The sequence below is a fragment of the Camellia sinensis genome, chromosome 5 (genome assembly GCF_055761805.1).
Source record: "Camellia sinensis isolate YWXY chromosome 5, ASM5576180v1, whole genome shotgun sequence".
Classification (NCBI taxonomy): Eukaryota; Viridiplantae; Streptophyta; class Magnoliopsida; order Ericales; family Theaceae; genus Camellia; species Camellia sinensis.
Window position 1 is genome coordinate 118068314 of NC_138965.1, and position 10944 is coordinate 118079257.

General features: G+C 33.9%; 1 pseudogene; it reads left to right on the plus strand.

The window, feature by feature from the left end:
• Positions 1–211: 211 nt before the first annotated feature.
• On the plus strand, positions 212–9400 carry LOC114264982 (glucan endo-1,3-beta-glucosidase-like; annotated as a pseudogene).
• Positions 9401–10944: the final 1544 nt, after the last annotated feature.

The window sequence follows — 10944 nt, forward strand, 5'->3', positions numbered from 1 at the left end:
AAGACATAAAAAACAGAAAACAAAGGCGAAATTTCAGAAACAAGAACAAGGATGGGCCATCAAAAACATGAAGAATACAGAAGTAAAAGGTCAAGAACAGTGGCAAGAAAAGTGTTGAAACAATGCAAGTGTTCAAAATATGAGTGAAATCATGGAATAGACGCATCCAGATGAATAATTCAGCAAGTCAAAGGTTTGAAACAGAGCAATAATGGCAGTAAGTAAACGAAAGCACATAGAAGAAATTGGGAATCAGAAGGAACAGTTGCTTACCAGAAAAAATGAAGCCGATGTGAGGGCTGCTGAAGTCAACGGAAGTTACAGATGTGACAGAATGACAAAAGTTCCACTAGGAAGACAAATACAGAGCTTGAAGGCTTCAGCAATGGCGGAATCGAAGGAACAAGTTTTAGAGAAAGAAACAGCAAATGCAAAAGTAAAGAAACAAAGAGGGAAATGAAGGTTTTTGTCAAAAACCAAAAACGGCGGCAAAAGGTAATCAATGCGCCTGGAGCAGTGCATACGTCAGACGGCGCAGACAGATTAAGACGGCTAATAAGCGCGTCGCAGGCACGGACCAATAAGGTAAAAACGCGTAAGTGAAACGGTTGAGAAGTGACGCATGACAGCTCATGCGCGTGGGAAAGTTCATTTGAGTTCTTGTTCTTGAAAACAAGGCATATCGGCTTGACAATCTCGGCCGAAGAGTTCTTACGCCGAGGTACTAAGAAAACAATACATATATAGGTTCCATCACCTCAGAATGCCGAGGTAATAGAACCTAGGGGGCAGTTGTGGGGATGTATTTTCTGAATACCAACACGTGGCAAGGTGACGCCGACGTGTCAGCCGAAGTGCCACGTGTCCAGGTTGTGACGTCGAGGTTATCTCGTCAAGGCCGAGGTTATCTCCGAAGATATCGGAATCCGAGATAAGCGGATAAGGGACAAGAGTCCTAGAGAAAAGAGAAGACTTTGCTAAGATAAGGATAAAACTCTTAGGGAGTTTATCTTTATCTCTTGAGGAATCCAAAGTAAGTACTAAATTGGAGTCCATAGAAGTCAGGCTTCTAGTAGGACTTGGATTGAGTAAACTATAAAAGAGAGGCACCCTCGTAGGTCTAAGGTACACAGTTTTATACTCAAGCTTGTGAGTTTAGCACTTGATTATCTTTGGGAGATATACTGACTTGATCGTCGGAGTGCCCCCGGGTGGAAGAGCCACCGCCGAAGCCTTTTTCTTTCTGTTACAGGTTTGTTAAAGCCATCTATTCTGCCGGTGCTCTCCAGCTGATTACTAGACGGGCAGTGTGGTCAGAAAATTACCCACACAATCACCACTCCCATCTCTCTCTCTATGGTTGGTGTGTGTCGCTTGTGAAGCGGTGCAGTGACTGTAAATTTATGTAGCGGAAGGGAGGGGATGGAAGATTGTACTCTTTGAAATTACGTTTTGGGACGAATTAGTATTATACTAGGATTATGTTTTGGAATTGGTAGTGTGATGGTTTTAAATTTGTTTTTTTTTTTTTTTTTGGTTACAGGAAAATCCTTCCTACCCTCCCGCAGGTCCAAGGCTAAGGCAGCGCCCCTTACAGAGATCACCAAGGTGTCTTGTTAGTCGTTCCGAGCGAGGAGACTATAACTTGGGAACTTGCCCCGACCTCCCACACCAAGTGCTGACTAGATAACTTGAGGTATAACCTCCTAACCAACAGTGCTTCGCCCAAGAGATTGACCCAATAAGAAAATTGAACTTGTGACCTTGGGGCTTAAACCCCAAGGCCGTACCACAGTGCTACAAACCCTTGGGTTTAAATTGTTTTTATTTATGCATGATATGGGTTTCTTTTGGATCAGGTTAAAAGTAACTTTCTGATTTTTAACTTTTTTTTAGTTTTATCAATTTTTTACTTTTTTTACACTGTTTTAAAAAAATGGTAAATTACTGACATTTTTTAAGGTTTTTTTTAGGGCAAATTACAAACACCCCTCAAAGTTTGGTAAAAATACAGATTCCTCCCTGAGGTTTGAAAAATTACAAATTGTTCCCCGAGGGTCAAGTTTTCATAACAAATTAGGAGAAATTAAGAGGGAATCTATATGAAAATAAAAATCTCAAGGAACAATTTGTTATGAAAATATAAACCTCAGGGGGCGGGATGTAATTTTTCAAACCTCAGGGGGAAATCTGTATTTTCACCAAACCTCGAGGTGGTGTTTGTAATTTGCCCTTTTTTTTTTGTACACATATTTTTTCACATTTAAAAAATTATATTTATCTCTTGTCAAATTAAAATGATATATTTATCTTTTAATTTTTATACATATAAAATAATAAAATATAATATTGATATTTTGTTTATGTTATTTTAAGATAAATAACAATTATCTTTTTTGATTTAATTCACACAAAAAAATAAAATTTTTATTTGTTGTATTTTTTTTTTATTTCTATTGAATTTTTTTAATATTTGAAGTAATTTTTTAAAAAAATTTTTTAGATATACCTAATCTAGATATACTTAAGAAGTACAGTATTTTGTGATTTTTTTTTAAAATTCACCAAATATAAAAAAAATACAAAAATATAAAAATACAAAAATTCAGTAATATTGTAATAAATGTGAATGATGGTATTTGATAATACTGTAATAAATATGGGTGTATAGACGAGAAAGAAAAATAATGGTGGAAATAAAAATGAAAAATTATATTCATATATAAAAATTCATACAAAAAATATCATAAAAGTATTGTGATTGTGATAGTGATGTTGTAAATATAAATCATGTTTATGAGTGTTTTATTTTAAAATGAAGGGAAATTTATCCGAAAGTCCTTTATTCGTGAATGATGTTCTGTTTGGTCCTGCTGATATTTTGTTTGATTGGTAACTCCATTTTAGGTGGGATTGCTTACCCATAAGTCTTTTTTTGAATGTTTTTGGTGTGGGCTTTGCCTGATTTGCCCTCGCTTAATTATATGAGATGCTACTTTTTTTTTTTTTGGTATGTCATATCCCACTTTTCTTGGGGGGTGAGGGAAGCCGTTTATGGGAACTTGGTTTGCTGCATAGAAACGTGACTCACTGTCATTGTAGCGAGGGGAACGTGGTTCACTGGGAACGTGGTTCACCCAAATTCTTATATTGCTTCCCCTGTTTTTGCAGCAGCTGCTGCACCTATTGGAATTTGCTATGGCCGACTGGGCAACAACCCCCTCCGCCCTCCACCGCCGTCAACCTCCTCAAATCAAATGGAATCACCACCGTTCGCCTCTTCAACACCGATCTCGATACACTCACATCATTCTCCGGCACCGACATCTCCCTCATGATCGGAGTCCCCAACAAACTCCTCCCTTCCCTCGCCACCACCACCATAGACCCCTCTCTCCAATGGCTCCAATCCAACATCTTCTCCGACATCTCCCCCACCCAAATCAAGTACATTGTCGTAGGCAACGAAATCCTCCTCAAAGACCCATGTTACACGCCCTATTTAGTCCCTGCCATGAACAATCTATACATAGCTCTTCAAACTTTGGGTTTATCAGACACAATCAAGCTCTCAACATCTCACGCAGCTTCGATTTTGATGAATTCATACCCTCCCTCGGCCTCATCTTTCGATCCAAATCACCAATCAATAATGGGTCCATTGCTGCAATTTTTGAAGGATACTGGGTCGCCATTGATGGTCAATGTGTACCCATTTTTCAGCTTCACAAACAACCCACAATTCGTATCGCTAGACTGTGTTCACGTGATGGTCAATGGTGAGGTTCACGCCGAAACGTCAATGGTAAGGTTCACGTCCAAACGTCATTGATGGTAATTGTGTACCCATTTTTCAATGATAAGGTTACGCCATTGATGGTCAATGTGTACCCATTTTTCAGCTTCACAAACAACCCACAATTCGTATCGCTAGATTGTGTTCACGTGATGGTCAATGGCAAGGTTCACGTCGAAACGTCAATGGTAAGGTTTGCCATTGATGGTCAATGGTAAGGTTCACGTCGAAACGTCACAAATGGCAATTGGAAAACAATGGTCAAACTGTGGGAAAGCCGAACGTGACACAATTACTCGTGTCAAATTACTCATGTCAAACTATGTCAAATTACTTAGTTCACGTCACACCAAAAAAAATGTCAAATTACTTGCGTTTACGTCACAACCCACGTCACAAAAAAAAAAAAAGGTCAAATTACTTGTGTTCACGTCACAATCCACGTCTCATGTTTTGAGTGTCACACACTTACTAAATTAAAAAAAGCATTAGTGTGTTTTTTTGATCAGCGTGACATACAAACACCCATTCACATTATCACATATAAACCCACACCAAATGTCAATCAATAATATTAGCAGTGACAAAATTGTCAACAAACAAATTAAGGGACCACCCAGTCATTAAGAAAACATTCAGGACCTTATGGATTACAAGTCCACAATATGGGATTTACTGGTCAATTCCCCTAAAATGAAAGGTCATCATTAAACTATATTATTGTGCTTGAAAATTTTATATAAAATTTATATTTGTATATCATTATTCAATAAAAATATGTTCACGTAAAATTTAATGACAAAAATTTGTAGAATATAGTCATTATGATAGAATAAATGATAGGAAAAAGAGTAAAATGGTTATTTAGAAAATTTTAGAGTATGACATCAGCAATTCAAGAGATAATTTATAATGAGATTATAAACCATAGGGAAGGGAATGTAATTTTTCAAACGTGAGGGAGGATCTGCATTAAATAGAAACTCCAAATGTGTCAATGTAATTTACCCTTTTTAAAAAAAAACAAAAAGTTCCTAGTTTTTAACCTTCGTGATATATATATACATTTTTTTTTTTTGTTGCTGACTTAGGTTGTTTGGATCAATTTACACGCCTCTCAATTAATCTCAGAGAAATATTATGGAGTTGTTTAGAATAATTTAAATAAATTTTTTTTTTTACTTTTTATAAAAAAATTTGTAAAAAAAACAAAAAGATAATATAATCTAAAAAAATATAAAAAATAAATAAGTACATTTTTATACTGCATCCCAAACACGTTCTATATGGTGACGTTAGCTGTACGGGAATAAATCTAGAAACTTCCTTTAAACCCTTTGTTATATAAAATATTTTATTATTTTATAAAGTGAGGTAAAATAATATTTCTACCTCCAATTTCATACAATTAGATTTTAATATCACCTCTCACTAAGATTGATAGTCTCGTCTCTAAAGACCCTTAATTCTGTAATAACTATTTTTAAAATATATATACATATAATTTTTGAAAATTCATCTTACTACTAATTCAATCGCTTTCTTTTTCTATGAAAACAACGTGGCGTATGACAAGCAAATCACAACACACGTTTTTTACAAAAAGAAAATGTCACATCAATAATAATTTTAAAAAATAATTATAATTAATAATAAATTTTATAAATATTAATAATTATAATTATAATTATAATTTTTTTTCATATATAATTATTTTTAAAATTTTTAATGTGGTGTAAACCCTTTTATAATAGGCAAACTCTTGTGCCATTTAATATTGAAAATTGTTTTTCAAGAATAGTAAACAAATTAACAATTGACCTGTATAGTGTACGTATTATTTTTTTAAAAAAAATTACTTGATTGGTTATAAAAAAATAATTTTAATTTTAATTTAAAATTAAAATTAAAGTATGATTTTAATTATTTATTTTGATAACATTAGCATTATCTTTTATAAAATTGTTACTTGAATACATATATATACTTATATATATATATATTTTAGTTAAATTATTTGTTTATTTTGATAATTTTAGTTCTATCGTACTATAAAAGTGTAATTATCATATAATAATTTTGTATGATATGTATTAAATTATAAAATAGTAAAATAAATATTCACTTTGATATTAAAAATAATAGTTATATTAGAAGAAAAATTAGTAATATAAAATTAAAATTAAAATTAATTCTAATTATTTAATTTTATTTTATATTCATTTGAAAAATAAAAATATGTAGAAATAGAAATTACATAAAATTTATTAAAAAAATTAAATATAAATATGTTGTAATTGAATTATCATTATCATATATTGATTTTATATGATATATATATATTAAATTATAAGATTGTAAAATAAACATTCTTAATTAAATTAAAATATCAACTATACAAAAGAAATTCAACAACGGTTAACCAAGAAAGAATCACATAACAACATCTAAACTCACAAAGAAAAAATAATGAAAACATCCAAACGATAGATACATCTCAGTGTGTAAAGTGATTAATCATCTGTAATATGACGTCAAACCATAGAAGAACTTATTGTTCAACAAATGAAAAGTAAATCAAGCAATAAATCACTTTTAGAGGTTCCTTGAGAGTATCATTATTGTGCAAGTTTTTCCTCCTGTGAGTTGTGATTATATAAAATATTGTAGGAAAGAAAATATAATTTCATGTATAGAATCACTATAAAATTTAAAAGACAAACTCACAATATAGAATAATATAGAATTGATATTGGATATAGAATAATGTAAGTGAAAATAAGAAGGAAAAAAAAAGAAGGCCATTTAATATTAAAAAAAATCCTAATACCCTAGAAAGAATTAAGAAGAAAAACATGAAATGTAAAATTGGTATTAGTTTGTGGATTATCTCAATTTACGATAAAAGTATATATGAAAAATAAATATTTGTCAAATAGAATCCATGAAAAATAGATAAAATTAGTATAATTTAAATTAGATTTGTGTTTGTGTAGAATTCTATATGTAATTAAGATGATGTGACTCTCTTCAAAAAAAAAAAAAGCTCTTATAATATGCCATCTAAGAAAAATACTATTTTTAATAATTAATATATATGATGGGCACTCTATCCAACAGTTTAAATCTGTTTTTTCCTTTTTTTCCAAAAGTTCAAACGCGAAATTATTATGTTCATAAGGACAAGTTCGTACAAAGTGACTCAACTACCCATCTATATAAATATCTCATACAATGCAAAATTGGCCGTCATCTTCTTCATCATCATCATCATCATCCTCTTCTTCTTCTTCTCTCTCTCTCTATTCCTTCATCTCTAACACCACAACCATCGTCTCCAACACCACCGTCATCTCAGACACTACCACCACTGTCCTAACACCACTGTCGCTGACACCACCACCACCGTCTTTCCCTCCACCTAACCACCATCTTCCTAGATCTCGTTAGATTTGAGTCAGCAACCCTAACTCGTCATCACAGCTCAACAAACCTGGATAAAGCTTTTGCCGCCGCGGCTGGGAGTGGGATTGCATCTCTGGCGATTGTAAAGCTATTTGATGAGGCGTCTTTCACTCATTATTCGCCTTTTTCTTCATCTTCTCTGTCCTCTCTCTCCCTCCCTCCCTTTCTCTCTCAAAACCCTAGCGTGAGGGCTATGTTGAAGGGCTTGATTGAAGGCCGTATCGATCATGGTGGCAGCAGTTGTAAGGCTTTTGATGAGGCGCATTTTTGTCTCTCTTGCTCTCCATATTCTCTGTCTCCTCTCTCTCTCAAAACCCTAGCGTGAAGGTTGTGTTGAGGGGCTTAATTGGTGACCGAATATGTAATTGGTATGTGTTGCCACCGTCGACCATAATGGCGGTGGTTGTAAGGCTGTTTGATGAGGCGGTAGTGATGTGGTGGGTGCCGTAATAGCGTAGGGCTATGAGTACGGCAGCAGAGAAAACTGCGACGGTAGCGAATAAGAAGAGTGTTGTGGTAATGGCAAAGAAGGATGACGATGAAATGGTGGTTCTGAGCTATTGGGTCATTTAAAGGATGAAGATCACTAGGGAGAATGAGACCGAGTGGCCTTGGCATTGTTTCATGGTATGAATATGATTGTTTGGTGTTGTCGAAAATTTTGGAGTTTTTTGTGAATTAATGTATAGGGCTAATTCCATTTACTGTTTGTTTTGTGATCTACATGTAAATATTAACATACATGTAACTATAATAATAATGCAGAATTAAACTTTTCTATGATCTTAAATTCAATACAACTCAAGAATAAAACAAACATACCTTTGTCAGCCATTGAATTAGAGAAGTTGAGAAAATACCCCTAATAGTTGAATCTTGAATTCTTTGCTCACCTTCTTCTCTCTATCTCTCTTAATTACGATGACTATATAACTTAGAGTAGAGTGATGGAAAAAATATTTATGATATGAAAGGGGAGTCACCCATCCTTATATAAAGGAGAGAAAAGGGTCGAATAGACTCTATTAGAAGAATTCATGTCCATCAATGTTTCCTTCTTATCTTAGAAGAGTAATTATCCTATATTTAAAATTCTAATTATTGAGCTTTATCTTAAATATTGGCTTTATCTAATTGTGGAGTCCAAATATAATAAAACATGAAAAAGATATGTAGACTATTAGGCCACACCAGAAAATAAATCGAACATTCTTCCACTTGGCCCATTAAGCCGATTATGATGCAATTATGAATTTTTCCAAAAATATGCAATTTATAAATTTTTTTGACTCATTGGATTCCACACTAAAAACTTTGACACGTGATCACGAATTTTTAAAAATAGCCAATAAGTTCAGATATATTAGAAACTATAATACTGTGATTACTTCAGATTACCAATATGAGTCATAGCAGTTATATAACATTTATGTTATATTTCCTTTTATGCATCACTCCATCGATAACCTTTACTAACCCAGTCAATTATCGAGATATGTGATTATTTGCCTGAAAGGCCCCTGTAATTTGTCTTGTTAAGACATTTTCTGCTTGTCAATATTTAAATTAATGTGTACACACACTTTTTTGTGCAAATAGTATCAAATAAAAATAAGCACTCAAGATTAACCATACACATCATGGGTTGCTTAAAAGACCCATCCTGATGACATGCTCTTTGTATGTCTTTGGTGGCAATCCCTTTGTGAATGAATCAGCAATCATAAGAGAGGTGCTTAAGTTTCAATTAACACTTGTTGTTTCTGGACTTTTTCTCTAACAATTAAGTACTTTACTTCCATGTGTTTGGAACCACTGGAGTACTTTCCATTCTTAGAGAAGAAAATTGCTACAGCATCGTCACAATATATCTTCAGCAGTTTGGCAATTGAGTCAACAACACCAAGTCCTGAGATGAAATTTCGCAATCATAAAGCATGATTTGAAGCCTCAAAGCATGCCACAAACTCAGCCTCCATAGTAGATGAAGCAATAGTGGATTGTTTCACACTCTTCCATGAAATTGCTCCAGTTGCTAGTAGAAAAACAAAACCTGATGTAGATTTTCTACTATCAAGGCAACCAGCAAAATCTGAGTCTGAGTATCCTGTCACTTCCAATTATTCTGATCTCCTATAGGTGAGCATATAATCCTTTGCTTCCTGAAGATATCTCATAACCTTCTTCACTGCTTTCCAATGTTCCATTCCTGGATTACTTTGGAATCTTCCCAACATTCCAACTGCAAAACTAATATCTTGCATGGTACATGTATGGGCATATATCAAGCTCCCTACTGCTGATGCATATGGAATGTTCTTCATTTGTTTTTTTTCCAAGTCATTCCTTGGACACTGTTTTTCACTTAATTTATCACCCTACATGATGGGTGCATCACCGACTAAACAAAACTGCATATTGAATCTCTCCAAAACACGATCAATATATCCTTTTTGAGATAGTCCTAACAATCCTTGAGATCGATCCCTAAAGATCTCTATGCCAATAACATAGTTTGCCTCACCCATATCAACCATTTTAAAGTTCTTGGAAAGATATTCCTTGGTTTCATGCAATAAGCCAAGGTCATTATTAGCTAACAAAATGTCATCCACATATAGCACCAAAATAATGAACTTACTCCCACTAACCTTTAGATATATGGACTGATCAACTGCGTTTTCCTTAAATCCGAAGGAGGTAATGGTATCATTAAACCTTAAATACCATTGCCTGGAAGCGTGTTTAAGGCCATATATAGATTTTTGCAAATCCTTTTAGCTGCTCCATATAAATTTCTTCATCCAAATTCCTATTTAGAAAAGCAGTTTTCACATCCATTTGATGCAACTCTAAGTCATAATGAGCAACCAATGTTAGGATGATTTTAAGCGAGTCCTTCTTTGATACTGGAGAGAATGTCTCTTTATAGTCTATGCCTTCTTTTTTAGTAAAACCCTTGGCAACAAGTCTGGCTTTAAATCGTTCGATATTGCCTTTTTCGTCGTGCTTGGTTTTGAAGACCCATTTACACCCGACCTTTTTTACAATTATTAGGCAGTTCGACGAGATCTCAAACACCATTATGTTCCATGGATTTTAACTCTTCATTTATAGCATTGACCCATTTAGTAGAATCATCACTATTCATGGTCTGTGAAAATGAGACTGGATCTTTGCTAATCCCATTATCCAAATCAGATTCCTATAGATACACCATGTAATCATCTAGAATGGCAGGCTTTCTTTCCCTTGAGATATTCTCAAAACTGTCGGTTGTGGTGGTTCTACAATATTTTCAATGGTGATATCTTCATGAAGTGGTGAAACATGAGGTGGTGAAGGATTTTCATTATGTTGTTCGTTTCCCTCAGCCTGTGGAATAGTCTGAGGAACAACAATTTTCCGATAAGGGTCAAATGTTTTCCGATAAGGGTCAAATGTTGGCACATTCACCCTAATTTCCTCGAAATTCATCACTCGTGTTTTCTCACTTCCAATAATTTCACCATTCTTTAGGAATCTAGCATTACCAGTCTCCACTATTCTCGTACTATGATTAGGACATTAAAATTTGTACCCATTAGACTTGTCTGGATAACCAATGAAATATCCAGATATTGTTATTGAGTTCAACTTTTTCTCTTGTGTGTTGAAGATTCTTGCCTCTGCTGGACAACCCC